The sequence below is a fragment of the Limulus polyphemus genome, unplaced genomic scaffold (assembly GCF_000517525.1).
Source record: "Limulus polyphemus unplaced genomic scaffold, Limulus_polyphemus-2.1.2 Scaffold165, whole genome shotgun sequence".
Taxonomy (NCBI): domain Eukaryota; kingdom Metazoa; phylum Arthropoda; class Merostomata; order Xiphosura; family Limulidae; genus Limulus; species Limulus polyphemus.
The window spans coordinates 640355-656771 of NW_013665775.1; the positions used below are offsets into that span (position 1 = coordinate 640355).

The 16417-nt window shown below is 33.3% G+C and overlaps 1 long non-coding RNA gene across 3 annotated transcripts; it reads right to left on the reverse strand.

Annotated features, from left to right (window-relative positions):
* Positions 1–469: 469 nt before the first annotated feature.
* On the reverse strand, positions 470–16209 carry LOC106477442. 3 transcript variants are annotated; one of them, XR_002609795.1, is made up of 4 exons: positions 16149–16209; positions 12706–13485; positions 7531–7660; positions 470–2578 (listed from the first exon to the last, which is right to left on the reverse strand). It is a non-coding gene; the product is annotated as an uncharacterized LOC106477442 (long non-coding RNA). The 3 variants fall into 3 exon arrangements; XR_002609796.1 differs by having other exon boundaries at positions 16160–16200; XR_002609794.1 differs by lacking the exon at positions 16149–16209 and adding an exon at positions 14994–15134.
* Positions 16210–16417: the final 208 nt, after the last annotated feature.

The window sequence follows — 16417 nt, forward strand, 5'->3', positions numbered from 1 at the left end:
AAATTTCAAAAAGTTTTTTGTAGGCTTAATAGAAGATTTTAAAATATTTTATATTCTCAGTAGGATTTTGAAGTAAATGTCCCACTAAATAAATAAAGAAACCAACAACCTATACTTAGCAATACGACAAGAATATTTGATTAACAAATCGTATAAGAAAGGTACAGCTTAAGAGTAATTAGTACACATACATAAAGCACATTTGAGACAATATGCTTTATCAGGTCTACCAGGACCCGTGAGAAGTGATACAGCTCAGAATTTCAGTGCTCAGCTGATCATGATATGGGACTTTTTATCCAATATAAACAAGTATGTTTGGTGTTTCTAGTTTAAATAGTGATTATCATTAATTTGCATTATAATTATTTTAGTTAACATAATAATAAAATATAAAACCATAAAGTTACCAGTGAAATGATTATCAAATACCTTTTACTTAATAAAGGTAACAATTGCAACATGTAAATACGATGAATAATTCTCTTTATTTACAGCAAAGATCAGAAAACACAAAACATAATTATGTAAAAGCTCTGTAGGCTGTGAAAGGAACAGTACTCATAAATGAGAGTACAATCTAGCAAAACAAACAGTAACAGGTTTAAGTTATGTTTTGCACGATAATTCGGAACAACAAAAGATAAATTATATTACTATATGAAAAAAGAAAATAAAATGAAAAATGTTATTATTTCTTAAAGATCTTCGTTGACCCTTATTTCATTACATTAACAACATAAATCACTTTACCGAGATCACTTGGAAATTTTGAGCCAAGCAGCAGTGCCCATGTCAGTCAGTTTTTATATTAATGCTACGAAATAACTCATTCAACAACTAAAATTCTTATATCATTGCTATCTTGAAAATTAAAACCAATAATGTGTTAAAACGAACAACTAAACATTAAATTGAATAGATTTAGACTTCTTGAATACTGTTGTATTGAAAAATTCTCAAGTTTTAAATGCTTAATTATTACCTGTATTCTCACAAGCTAAACACACAGTTTAAAATTAGAATAATATTCAGAGTAAACACTGTATACAACACGAACACTGGTTTTTAAATGACTATTAAAACTTTATATTCAGATAAGCTTAATATTTAATATGTAGTGAATATTTCCTCGACATTTTTATTACAAGGAACCCTTCGAATACTCCGGACTTCAAGAAGTAAGCTTCCTTTGGTTTGAACTAATCTTACACTATACTGAAAGCGTTCTCAGCTTCTATACACCATGTTAACACGAAGTTCTCAAGAAGCCTTTCACTGAAACACCACCAAGAGATAACCAACCCGATAAGAAACATCGTTATACATACACGTAACATGAAAGCTTTAATTACCCCAAGTAAATACTAGCATTTATCTATGTACATTAATTAGTCTACACAAAAACCACGAGCACGAGGTCCTTCTACTCTACATGTTCCAAGACTACAAGCTGGACCTCACGTCTAAAAAAATTAGTTGAGATCATTACGGACAGCTGACATTACTGGTAAATTAAATTAAAGTTCTCAATAACCGAGTCTAATATATAAACAAATCATACATAAAACGCTTCAAACTTAAAGCTAAGAATGCTGTTGTTGAAGAAAATTTAACGCGATATAAATATAGTTATTTTTGAATTGACAGAAGTTAGTTTTAGTTCTAGATAACTTAAAACAAGGAAAAATAACACTCGTCTTTTCAGGTTATTTTCAAGGATTTAATTTAAACATTGTCTCGTTGATATTACATAATAGATTTTTCTAATATTCACGTTAATTTAGTCAGCAATTGTAAATATTCTCACACGTTTTTTTTGTTTTTTTTGTACAGGTAATCGCTTATGATTACAGTTACATTTATTATTCTGATCATCGTGACAAATAGATATACCATCCAGCTTACCTTGATGGCTGGTTCATTACATTTGTTACCATGGTAAATAATTAATGGAGTTCAGTTAGTTACCATGACAACATATTTTTTTTTATCCAACAAGTTATCATTTATACATCTGATTAATCAGAACATAATTTTGCCCATAGGAAAAGTAACCATGGTTACTTCTAACTCTACAAAAGGTACAAATGTTAATTCAATCTTTTATCGTCATTATACTTTAGTCACGACTCGTCTTGATGAATTAGACTGAAACAAAAACTAACCATATGAATATGAAATAAATAACATCGACTGAAAGATAAATGAAACCGTGACGTGTACATGTACAGTTAAAAACTACTCTCATCAGCAAAAACACGTTCTTGTCCACTTCACACACACACACATATATATATGTTAAACGTAAGAACAATGTATCTTTGTCACTACACTTCGACACGGTCCAAACCAAGACTTGGTTATATAACAGGAAAAAAACTCAGTTTACAGCTTAAGAAATACAAATATCCACAAGGTGACAAAAATAACGTCGACTATCTGTCATCTGGCGTTCTACTGGTGAATGACAAAGAACCCTTGGAGGATAAGGATCAGTAGCACGTGAGATCAAAAGCCCAGTTCTAAAAGACATATCACACGATTTTCTTTGGCAGTTGGGGTATGGAGCAAATGCCTAAAAGAAAGAAATGTAACAGATATATAAAAAAAACTTACATCATATAACAAGTTAAAGATAAACGTCATTACAATTCCATTCTGAACTTATATAAGTACTTCGAAACATTTATGCTAACATGTTTGACAAGACAGAAATGATAAAATATAGAAAACTGATACTCGAATAAGAGCTAATATGGATTATTAACGCACAGAAAATAAAATACAATTATCATCGCTGTGTATAGTTATATTCAACCTACGCCAGAGTAATCTTGCGCGAGCTACCATTTAACTTCACATAAACCAAACAAATACAGAAGAGTTGTAGTTTTTAACCTTTAACTTAAAATTTTCAAGACTTGTTCATCTAAAGCCAAAATAAACGTGAATTTTATTATTTCACGGCTGTTCCATACAATACCGTGAACGCGTCGTTGCTATGGGTGACTCACTAGTTTCGTACTTTATTGTAAGTGCAATCTGCTTGCATCTCTATTTAAGGTTCAGTAATGCTAATATAGTTGCCAAGGCAACAAAACCCAACATGTTGACACGTTCTGATCAATGATAATTTCTAGTTTACGGTAAACACAAAGCATTAAATGCGAAAATTCGCGAACACTTGTTTTTTTTATTTCTTTTTCAGAATAAAACGACTATGCATACTTGTACTTTACAAAATGCAAATCTTTTTTTAAAGAACTTTACAAGACATGTACTAAATTGAAAATTATTCAGTATTCTCCGAATTTTAACCCAAAGATGCCATAAATATGAAACGTAACATACTTCTAAAATGTCTGCGAAACAGTGTGTACTTGTTACTAAAACTGAAAATATCAACATGATGGAGTCAGAAGATGAATCAAAAATTTGTGCCTTTGTGGGGATGTCCACTAGGGTTAGGTCAACTTCCTACCAAGCAACGGAAGTCATGGCAGATAGCCAGACTTCCCATTAGAGAAGTTATGTGGACAACCCTCTTGGCCTAAGAAATGTGAAACCAACCTTCTTGAAGTTCTGGTGTGATAAATGTCAGTTGAGACTTTGGGAAATACGTCATTAACTAAGAACCATATCCTTCAGTAGCGGAATCACGGTACACTAACACCGAATCCACACGCATGCATGAACTACGATTTGAATACATCAATAACCGGATCAATGTTTTAGGTATTTCACAATAAAAACAAAAGTTTCATATAAGAATAAAATATCAGTTCTTGCACTTCGTATTAACTCGACATCAGATGTTTTTTTTTCCTTCATAGAGAGAAGTTATTATATAAAGTACGACAGTAATATATATATAAATAACAAAAAAATAGTTCAACAGTATTCAACAATTATTTTGCCAACATTATAGACATAAAACTTAAATAACAGGGTTCATATCTATCTTATCAGTAAAACCTCTATGTTTAATAGGTAAAGTACATTTGAACATAACCCAAAGGTGAAAAAAAGAGAAAAATATGCCCAGTTTTCTCCGTATAAATGCTTGAAACAAGAGGGAATCCTCAACAGCCGCGGTACGTGAGATTCTTTTAGGCAGGATTAGAGTAAATTAATTTATGGCTCTTGGACGTGGTCAAATATATTAATCGAAAGGATTTGACTTCCTGAGCCCAAAACTATAACTAGATATCAAATCGGTCAAGAGATGACTGAGCTATGAGCTAAAGGTTTGTACTTGAAAGACTCAGAGCCATTCTACGAGCCGCGGTTGATAACCAGACACTCATAACAGTCGCTCTACCTCTATTCTGTATAGCGTGCCCTGGTGGTTAAGAGTGCTCAATTGCCAATCCGCGAGTAACGAGTTCAAATCCCGTCACCGAACATGCTCGTCATTTCAGCTGTGGGACATTATAATGTTACAATGAGTCCCATATTTCGTTGGTAAAAGAGTAGCCCAAGAGTTCGCGGTGCATGGTGTTGACAAGCTGCCTATCACTTCAAAATTAGGGACGGCTAGTGCCGATATCTCTTGAGTATCTTTGCGCCAACTTCGGACAAACAGTTATGTATATATTTTTAATAAGTTTAATGGCCGCATTAACAAACCAATACTAATAATGATTTATATATATATATATGTAAGAATTCTGTATATCATTAAGGAAACAAGTAGTCTTCTATAAAATGAATGATAAAGAAAATTCTCATACATTATTCCAATATAAATTTAATGTTTTCTTTGTTAAGCTGATGACACACAAAAGAGTTCGTTAAATTCTGAGGTTGTTTGTGTTGGATTTTAATTGATTGGCAAGTAGTAATGAACAACTGTGAAGATGTTTCTATAAACCTGTCAAATCATCCAACGTTTATAATATTCCAACGTCTTTTTTTTTGTCATCACAGTTTTCGACCGGCGGTTTACTTCAATCTGCCTATGGAAGTATGTTTGTCATAAATTCAGATTATATGCACTTAATTATTGGACGAAAAACCATCGAAAAGATTCACGAAACCTTTTCAATATTCAAGCTTGTTAGACCAACAATAATCCAAATCACAGGACGCACTCTGATCTGTTCATCGCTTGACCATGAGATCCCATCATGCATGACTACCACTCTGGAACAAAAAAGTCAACCTTTGTTCATACTCAGCAGTCGGCACACTGTGGGGGTGAGGGTAATAAATTCTATGGACTGCAGTCAGTATTTCTTATCATAACTTATAATATCAGATATCTGAATAAAATACGTATTTCATAAAGCACATTTTTAAAATTATGAAACAATTCGATCAATAATAAGTAGGTTGAAACACTAAAGAAGGGAACAAAAGTTGGGTACCGGGTAGTGCTGGCGGTAAACCTATAATTCGACTGTATATATATATGTGTGTGTAACGTTTGCCCTGAATTAGACACTGAGACGTCGTGAAACTCAAAACTCAAGGCATACAGTTCATTAAAGTCTCAACACTAGTATCTAAAATCATTACAATTAATAGTGTGGTCAAGCCTCTTACATAACGGTACCGGTATTTAATACGATGATAAGTTTTCGTTAGCTTAACAAAAAAAAAAAAAACCTTACATGAAGGAAATGATTACTGTTTACCGAGCTTTTTCGAACGCTTTAGTTGATACTTTCTTCAAAAAAGGTGATTATCCCACAACTAATTTCCTCGCTTTGGCAGGATTTCCGTCCATTCCAGAGTTCTTAACGTGATCGTTGATATGCTTCGTTTAGAAAAAGACGCAAGCAAAACTTTCAGATTCTGTGTGCTATACTGACAGTTTCAGTCACGCGACACTAGGCGGCTGCAGGCAATTTTTTTTCTTCTCCACCGTGGTTGACTCAATGCTAACAGAAGGAGTCGACGTCCATCATAAAACGTGCACTGGAGTATGACCTTCCTTTGAGACCGATCTAAGTTCGTCTACCTGCTGTCTTATGAGAGCGTAAAGATCTAGGGGTTTCCTGACCAGCTGTTTCTTTCATTTAACATGTGCTAAGCGTGTAGAATTTTTCGCTTCGTATACCATTCTATATAATTTTCTTTTCCTTCTGAAAGGTGCTTCACTAATCAACTATTTATTTGCATAAGAAGGAGATTCCTTATTACCATCAGACTATTTAAATCAAACACTACATTATAATACATAAAAACAAAAACTATTTCAAAACATTTCCAAGTTCTACAAACTAAAACGTTCATATCTAAAACAATGGATCAGACAGTTTTGTTGCTTTTATCACGGATATTTGTGTGTGGTTTGATAAAACAATTAAACATATATATATATATATAGCAAATGCACAAATCCATCAGTTGCTCGTTTTCTTCCCAACATACCGGTAAAATGGTTTCACTAAAGCGACATCTTCGGTAGAAATTTGCCGACGATTGGTTACAATTCACTTTAAAAATTCCTCCTTTTAAACTCGTCACAGAAGAAAAATGCTTAGCGTTTTCGTGAATAACGTATTCACGTTGCTTTCACCTGTGCACTAATCGCCACCTGCCCGTGTCAAGTCTACGACTTATGAACGAGACTAGGTGACCTCCCCCTCGTGAGTGACAACAACAGGCTACATGCGTCAAGTTGAACCTAGGTATTGAGTACTATGTGCACGACCTAGTTTTTTGTGTCCAAATGTCCACCTGCACAGCACCTTAAACAACAAGCAAGTACACCAAACGACCAGGCCATAAATCCCTAATGTTCAGATACAACAAAACCAGCCAACTATTATGCAGCTACTCTTAACCGAATGGTGGGATCGAATGTCAATATTTATAGCTCTTCTTCGGATGAATGTACAGCATATTCAGCGGTATGTTGTAGCTTGAACCTGGGACTCTCCATCACGCAGTCCGGCATGCTAACCACCACGTCACGTAATGCAGTTCCGAATAATATTACTTGTAATTAATGCAAGGAATAAAATGTGCACTAAATTCTACTGTGTCATACTTTTAACATGTTATTACAACACTAGTATGTATGGCATCTAACGTTAGACACGCTACGGTGCACGTGCACAAAGTACGATTTACGAGTTATACATTGTAATAAACGTATTTGATTCTGATGTAATAATGTATTATGAAATACTAACTTTATTAATCATCCTATCTACGCTTAGCCTATGTATATAGTATTATCCATGGTAGCTGTTAAACCTAAAACTAGGCCAAGCATTGTGCGAAAGGCTTCGTTGGTTCTGGATATAACAGATATAATGCGGTTAACGTTAAAATATTATCACATATTCTTCTTTGCTTCCACTCATGCGTTCTTAGAATTATAAAAGTTTTCATTAAAATGAGTCAGAATTAAAAATATCATTGTTGACATATACGCCTTTCTTTACATCTGCTTGTAAAAATATTACAAATATTAATAACTGAGCTAGCCAATGAATTGAACTTTGTAATGCAATATACGGTGGTTTTCATACTACCACATTTTTAACATGGAAAAATATATTATTAACTCACCATGACTATCAGGAAAGTTGGCATTATACTGGTGTTGAAGATGATCGTTGAATCTTTGTAGCGGGTGCGGTGACCTTGGAATCCACATTTGAGGAACTTTCTGGTGAATATTTTCTTTTCTTCAGATATTCTATTTTGAAATAAATTTCAACTGCCATCAAATGGTTACGAATATTAGACCATAATACATGTTACTAGATTATTTAAGAAAACATATTTGTTGTAAATGACCCCCCAATGCCACAGTGGTATGTCTGGGAGACTTACAACGCTATAATCCAGGTTTCGGTACCCGTAGTGGGCAGAGCACAGATAGCCCATTGTGTAGCTTTGTGCTTAAAAACAAACAAACAATTGTTGTAAATATTGTTTTGACTGATATTCCAAAGGACTTAAGAGCATAGGTCTTGCGAGTTATCACTTTATGTGATACGGGATGGAGTACGAATCTGCACAGAAACTGTAGACTTATCAAACACAAGCTAACAAAGAAATTATACCTTCAAAGATACTGAAAACCATTGTAGTCGAGAGAGGGTATTGTTTGGTGTCAATAACTGTATCTATTTGAGAACAAAGGCCAAGCACTTTGCAACCACACTACATGTATTAAAACAAACACATTCATCCTATCAAGAATAAACATAGATACGAAGCTTTTAATTTTATCATTTTATTACTACACATTTTTTTCCAAAACATCAAGCCTATTGCAAGATGTAAACATTCGTTTCTGATTTTTGTTTGATATTACTGAGCGGTTAAATTTAACGCTCCTAATAATGTGTTAGGATTGTTTTACAACTGCTTGCAAATTGCTGTGTTAAATTTACATCGAAAATAGTAACCAAAAATACAAACAAAAAAACTGCCAGTGATTACAAATGTTTATTCATTATCAATCTATTATGTCCACCTCCTCCACGTTCTTGCTAACTGGAACCTCTGTGTCCTTAATTCTTAAACCGATCAAGCCATCTAGCAGTATGAATATTTTTGCCAATTACAATGAGAGTTTCCAACTAAAGCCTCTGACACCGAGATCCAAGAAGCTAGTAGTACCAATACAACAAAACCAAGAAATATCCATAGTTTTTGCTACTCTATCTCTCAAAAACGTTGCCAACACTTCACAACACCTCAGCTAAAATATACAAGCAGTTGTAATGTCACAACTTCTATTAACCCACTGTAAATAAAAGTACACAATATTATTTTCACTGATATATTATATGTATGCATTGGCCGTCAACTTTAGGCCAATACACACAAGCTTAATTGTCGTTACCCGCATACATTGCCTCCATTCGAAACGAACAGCCTTCCCGCTTATGGTATCCCTTCTTTCTGACCTTGAACTCACTGATTTAAATTCACTACACATTTCGCAAGGCAAAGCCTTAGGCTAAGAATTATTCTTAAACTTGCACAGCTGTTCAGTTTTAAACAAATAAAAAAGTGGAATAGAAGGACGGCAATCAGGTCATTATTTTAATTATATGATTTCTTATAGATTGTTTTACAGCAAACTTCCAGCCTGACCATGGTTAACAGTGTCATCAGATGGCGTACTGTGAAGTAAAATCATTTCCAATTTAATATGATTGAGAAAAAAAAATCAGACCCTCAGGCCAAGCTTGTGAATTTCATGTGTTCCCTGACAACATGGCGCCAGACCACGGGCAACAAACATCAAGATAACACACAACCTGCACTAAGCTATAGTTGTTATTTGTCCGTTTCGCTTCGACACACCTCGATGAAAGCGTGTGGCCAAAAACAATTAAACGAAGATTAACCTGTATTCTCTTCTGTTTCGATCAGATTTACAATGAAAACACACACGTTCAACGTTTGCAGCTCTTCAAGTAAACTAACGTGTATTTTTATGTCTAAAGAAGTGACAGACACGTTTGATTAACATAATTGCGAAGAAAAACTTTTGACCGTTGAGCAGAATGTATAGTAAAGAAGATGAGTTGCTAAGGCATTAACCAAAACATAACTGTAGTATAAGAGTGACATTTTTAAAACACAGTAAAATAACATATACTCATAAAAGAAATTGAAAATTGGGAGTTAAAATCGTCAAAAGTAAACAACTTTACGTTTATTAGGAAAAACTATTGCTGTTATTCAAGTAAAGCACATCCGATTTACGAATTTTGAAAACAGCAGTCTTATTCATCACTATACCACAGCTTTGTTGTTGTTTTTTTTTTTGCCTGTGGTATCGTGTGCAGATCCGAACAGGAGCGTTCAATATACGACATGCTTCAACTTGTGCATTTCTTGTCTTACCTAATGACACCTCAGTGTAAGACATTGGTGAGCTACGCCCTCTAGCTTAGAGATACAATGCTTCTACAACTCCCGCTAATACAAACCATAGAAATCAAATTACTTTTTTCCCAGCCGTAAGTATCAAAAATAGTTCACTAACTTCTAAACGAGGGATAATGATGAAAAATGCGAATTTCAGTACTTCCACATGTTCACTGGGACAGAAAGCTTATTTTTCTATATTAATATACATACACCCACACACGTATATATAACCTAACTCACGCAAATACATAACACATTATCTCTTCTGTTAGAATATGAAATAACACACAATGATCATGATATATAGGGAATAAAATCATTTTAAATATACATTTCAATGGTGCATTTATTAAATTTGTTGTTTTGTGGACTATCTGTGCTCTGCCCACCACTAGTATCGAAACCCGGATTCTAGCGTTGTAAGTCCGCAGACATACCGCTGTGCTAATGGGGTCATTGAATTTGTTAACCTATTCTTTTATCAATGGTAAAGTAAATTTTATTTAATTTATTTAGTAAGTAAATAAATAAAGCTTCAGGCTATTTTGGGTTGCACGAACTTTGATATCAGGGTATCGTTATCTCTTCTACATTCTAATAAGCAGAGTCAATGCAAGTAGGGTTATCTACATCAGGATGCTACGCACCTATCACAAGCAATACTGGTTGACAGTGGTTGTCATTCCCATTAGATCTAGATTGTGCCACGTGACCCTCACGGGATGCCCTGGAATCATAACTTAAGTTCAGGCTGTAACTTGTCAAGACATGTGGTTCCAATAACAGATAAAACCACTTTATCAAACAAACATTGATGTGCCCTAGAAATCATTGTCTAGAATCTGGCAGATTCAACAACTAAAGGGGCTTTTAATTCCGATGAATGGTTTACATTAAAAAATTGTGGAGGTTACAGTGCTAGTAATATAACACAGGGTAAACATATATTAACAATGGTGCGTGTGCGCATCTATAATTTCAAATAAAATCGCTTAAACAATTCCAGAAAACTACAAAGTAGATGACACATTGCACTAATTTTCCCTTATACAACGTAATTACAAATCAAGGCATGCTACTTTCAGTTTTAAAACGATTTTCAGTCTTTAAGTCAACTTAATCATTGCAAAGTTTTATCTACTACTCATTTATTGGTGGTAAAGCAAACCACAGAACTGTCAGAAGGCATACAGATACTTAAAGTTTACATGACGTATGTTTTTTCTTAATCAGATTTCCGCACTCTTTTATAACATAATACAAAAGATTAAGAACCTCCAGATGTTTTTATAGAATGGAAATGGAATAATTTGAGGTAGAAAATTCGAAATCTATTCTTTAAGAAATAAAAGGTAAGGTTTTCACTTGTTTACTTTTAATAAAGAAGACCACAACAGTATCAGATCTTGATTAATGTTATAAGGATAAAATAAAAAAAGAGTCTATTAATCAATCATTCAACATTTCGAAACATACTTATCTGATCTAAAAGTTATTTATGAAACATGAAAAATAATACTGAAGAAACACTAAATTGAGATATCACAGTCTGTTTACGTTTATAAGATAGAAAGATATGTTGTTTTGTTGATGTTTATGTGTGTAAAGCCTGGTCATGAAATACACTTGCTTGCTTAAATAAACTACCCATATCAATTTCTTAATTTCAACAAAACTTAAAATGAAAATCGTAAAAACTTGCATGCGTAAGATTAGCAACACCAAGACTAAGTTTTCTTTTCTGAAATCACTGATAAAAGTTATTAAACTGTATGTAATATATAAAACACATAATGAGTTTCGCAAGTAACTTAATACTAAAATTTGTAACGTACAGTAGATTATTCACTAGATATGACAAATATATTTGATTTAATCTACAATTTTTATACAATGCATAGCTTTAACAAACTCAAGCAAAATGAAGGCTTTTTTGGAAGTTTGCAATGCTAACTGTTATGCACTATAACATAAAGAGGCTATTTAAATGATTATCTGAATACACTAAAGAAACCCAAGAAAAAAGTTTGTAACACTCAGCAGATTTCGTCTATTAAACTGTGCCTTACATTTACATCAGAAGTATAAGTTATAAGACTACATAACAAATAGACTAACTTATAAGAAACTTGTAATTAAAAGTTAAACATAGTTACGAGCAAGATTATATGATTAAATATGCCCACAGAAACATAGTTATTTCATGGTTTGTTAACATAAACCTATTCACCAAGTGAAGTATGAAACGCCGCCACTATAGCAGTCCTAAGGGCTTACACTTTACAGTGATAGTATATACCCTAAAAACTAATAGTATTAGTAATAATGATTTGTGGTTTTTACTTCACAGTCAGATAAATGTAGGACCATCCAACATAACATATTTGATGAAAATGGCCTTATTTTCCACTTCTAACGTTATAATTTAAGTTAGATAGCTTAAAACCTTTAAATTATAGGCTTGAGGTCTATGAGTCGTAGGGACTTAAAAGTTTCAGAAAATCAAAACAAAAGTATTTCCAAAGTCGTAAGTTACACATCCTTAGCCTTATTAACACTGCTAGTACTAGTAATGATATTAAAAGTAGTATGTAAGTTTAGACCTATGCATAAAATAAAACACAAACAAACTTAGTTAAGCTATATTTGAATATAAAAGCATCATAAAACTTCTAACTGTTGAATTTTTTTAACTTGCTACTGCTAGTACTAAAACTCGAGACTTTCAGACTTCAAAACAGACAGCCCGTATCTGTATTTTTATATTTAATATTATCCAAAGCAATGAACTATATATATATGAAGTAAATAAGAATTAATTGAATTAATCAAGCCTATAAAACTCACCTGTCATTTTCGTTTGTTGCATTCTTATATTCCTTTTTTCACCTGTAAGTGTTTTCGACGACGAACTAACTGTAGTTCTACGTGGTTTGAACTTTGTATCTCGGACTTTCACAAGGCTATTGGCTAATTTTCCGTAACTCTTACAATATTGTAGCCCTTTCAGCTCATAAGATGGATGAATTACTTCCTTGTCTTTCACTGGTGTCCACTCATACCGTCCGTCCGTTGGCGTTTCGTTTTTAAAATCAAAATTCCACCTTTTTTCGTCGTTTTGCTGTAACTTGCTAAACTCTTCGCGTACGAATTTTAAGTTCTCCTCGTGATCTACGGGACCAAACAGTGCCCGTCGAGTTGTTGAGTGTGGACTACAGTAGCCTATCAAACGTTCAATATTGCCGAACATTATTGTTGGTATCACCAGGTCTACATCTCCCATGCTCATTTCTATAAAAAAATATTATGATACCTTCAATTTTGAAATTTTGTTGCCTACTTAAAAATATGTTATGAAGGAGCAGAAAGTGACGTATGTTGCTAAACTTTGGTGCAACGGCTTTTCTAGTAAAAAACTCTTCACACCACGACGCTGCTTAGAGGCCCGTGCAGCCGTTATTTTTATCGACCAATCGTTGCTTTGCAAACATGGCGTGGGTTAAAGAGGAGGAAAAATCCGGAGTCAGCTGACAAAGGAAAGACCTACGATAGGCTGAGCTGACAAACTAACCGTTGGTGTCGTAAGTTGTGTTTAAATGCAAAATTATATATCCCCTGTCGCTAAACCTGAAAACAGAATAATATGTAACATTTCATTTTTATGAATTTGCAACAAATATTCTAAACATTTATTTACAATTAAAAGGCAGTACAACGTTAAAATCATTACACAATAAATAATTATTAAAAGCAGGGACTTGCCCTAAAAAAGACTCTACATATTTTTCGGTGTTCTATGACATTATCTCCTGTCATAGTACACCGAAACATATGTAGTCTTTTTTAAGGCAAGTCCCTGTTTTTAATAACTATTTATTCTGTAATGATTTTAACGTTGTATTCCTTTTAATTGTAAATAAATATTTTACACAAGTGTCGTTTTACATAATTTTTTTAAACATTGTTTCAGTTTAATCATCATTCACAAGCATAAAAATCATTTAAGATATTACATTTGATTCATCCGACATTATCAAGGAATGAATGAAAGTTAAAAGTGAATCTTCAGGGAAAAGCATAATCTAAATGAAAATAGTTTGTGCATTATATACACACATATAAAACACATAAATTATCAAGTTCTGCTTAACACTTACATAAAGCATGAAATATTGACTCTTTCGTAAAAACGTTGAATATTTGTACTTTTTTTTTATTCGATAGTAAAATAAAACGAAATACCTCTTTTTCCTGTGTAAGATGTAAAAATGTAAAAAAAAAGATCATTTTAAATACTCCTATTTCTGTTTAAATCTAGCATACAAACATAAAAATAGAAGAGGTTAAGCAACATTTAACCAAAGTCCAGTTTTTATTGTTTAGTTTAGTCACGAGATGGCGATAGCAGTTAAAAAGGATATTTTATTGTTTTAACCATGCTGAAAACACAAATTTCTAATAACCATGAAACATTTCTCCGTATTTTCACTCTATGTGCCTTTGAAATTATTTATAATTTGACAGTGATACTTAGAGTTTAGCGTCAGTAATTAATTCTATACAACGGCCGTGTCTTTGTTAAAAATAAAAACAAATTTGGCATGAACAACCGAGAAACCTTTCATTAAAATGTTGTTAAAACTAATAATCAATTAGAACATAAAAGCTACACGTGTGTACATATATTTTATGCCAACTGAATCATAAAAATACTTTGTTGATTTTTTTTTAAGTAATTAATTGTGTCGTAGCATTTAAATTGTCTAATGCATTTTAGTCACATACTTCTACAAGTAAAAAAAATGGGGAAATCATCTTCATGTACCGAGATTCCAACAAAATGCAAAACTCACAACCAACAATGCAGAGCTTGAAATTGTAATATTTCATTTTTCGAAAAAAAATACTAAGGAACCAATAGCCATAACATAGTATACATGATAATATTAGTGTATTCTCTATAAAGTGAATTACATACTGTATACACAATTGATACTCAGGGATAGTTTAACTCATAAGTTATGTCCTATAGCTTTTGGACTTGCGAGGTTTACGTAATAGTGTGCAATATAAGACATAAGTTTGGACAAGATTTAATTATCAAAAAGTGCATTACAAAATAATTAGGCACTTACCAGTAACGAAGCGACAAAAAGGTCTTCAGTTAAAATAACTTCAAAGTACATAGAAAAAAATTACTGGAATTATCAACGAAACAATATTCTTCTTAATATATCTAGAATGTGACGACACAAAAGCATCACCTCTCGCTCTCTGTTCTAACTTGAGTCATGGGGGCGGATTAGGGTAGTATGGTCACGTGGGCAATCGCACCACCCTACCAAGAGTGGCACGCGTCACATGGCCCAGCAAATCACTGTCTTCTTTCCCGCGACAGACGCGCACAGAATAAATTAGAACTCTCGAACTCATACCAGTTCTCGATAAGTAACGTGAGTTAAAATTAATTGAGTATGAGCTGAATTTGTAATTACATATTAATATATATAGATAGATAGACATATTCCATTGACAGCATAAATCACATGCCTTTGTAAACTGCACAGTATTGTAATACTTTCTCTGTGAAAACTAAAACAACTTCGAATTATACTAGAACCCGAATATCGTCAAAATAGTAAAAGGATAAAAGTCTGCTGTGAACATATAGAATAATTGTTTGTTTGAAGCTACAAAGTTACACAATGGGCTATCTGTGCTCTACCCACCACGGGTATCGAAACCCGGCTTATGGCGTCGTAAGTCCGCAGACATAACGCTGTGCCATTGGGGGTAGATACAGAACAGCCTTTTTTTTCATTTAGTTAGATATAGATAAAGTCCAAAACATGTCCAAAGGATCAAATTCAGTGCTAGTAAATGTTTGGTATCATTATGTAAAAAAACATTTTCTTTCAAAATAAATGTCACAAATGTAATCCAAAATGAGAAATCAAAATACAAACCAGGAAAAGCTACTAGCATATAGTTTTAAGTGATAGATTTAACATACAATCTAAAATGTTGTAGATGAATTAAAAGAAATTTCAAGTAAAATCCATTATCTGTGTTTGGATTAAATTTTTTTAACTAACTCAAAAAATGTGGTAAACAATAAGCCTACATTTATTGAACACCAAAACAATCCTAGACTTTCAAGCAATACCTTTTCCTAGCCACCTTATTTCTTATTCATGCCTTGAGCCACAGCCTTTTTCTTTTATTTCTCGAGATAAAACATTTGAAAACGCACATACATTTACGAAGCGTGTACTGATACATATACTTACGAAACACGTACAAATCGGGGTTCTCACGTTCTCGATGTTTACTTGTGCCTATTACTCCCTCCACCTGCCACGCTTAGAGCACAACTGGCCTTTCTGAAACAAGCCCCGAGTTCCAGATCAGAAGGATCGCTGAAGTGACGTACGGTCATGTACTTGTTACTAGAATAGGACAGGTGGTCCGATAAAGACTTCAGCATGAGAAAGTTGGTTATTGTTTAAACAAAGCAAAGTATGTTAATGATAGAAAGATAGATAGAACTTTAAAAAAT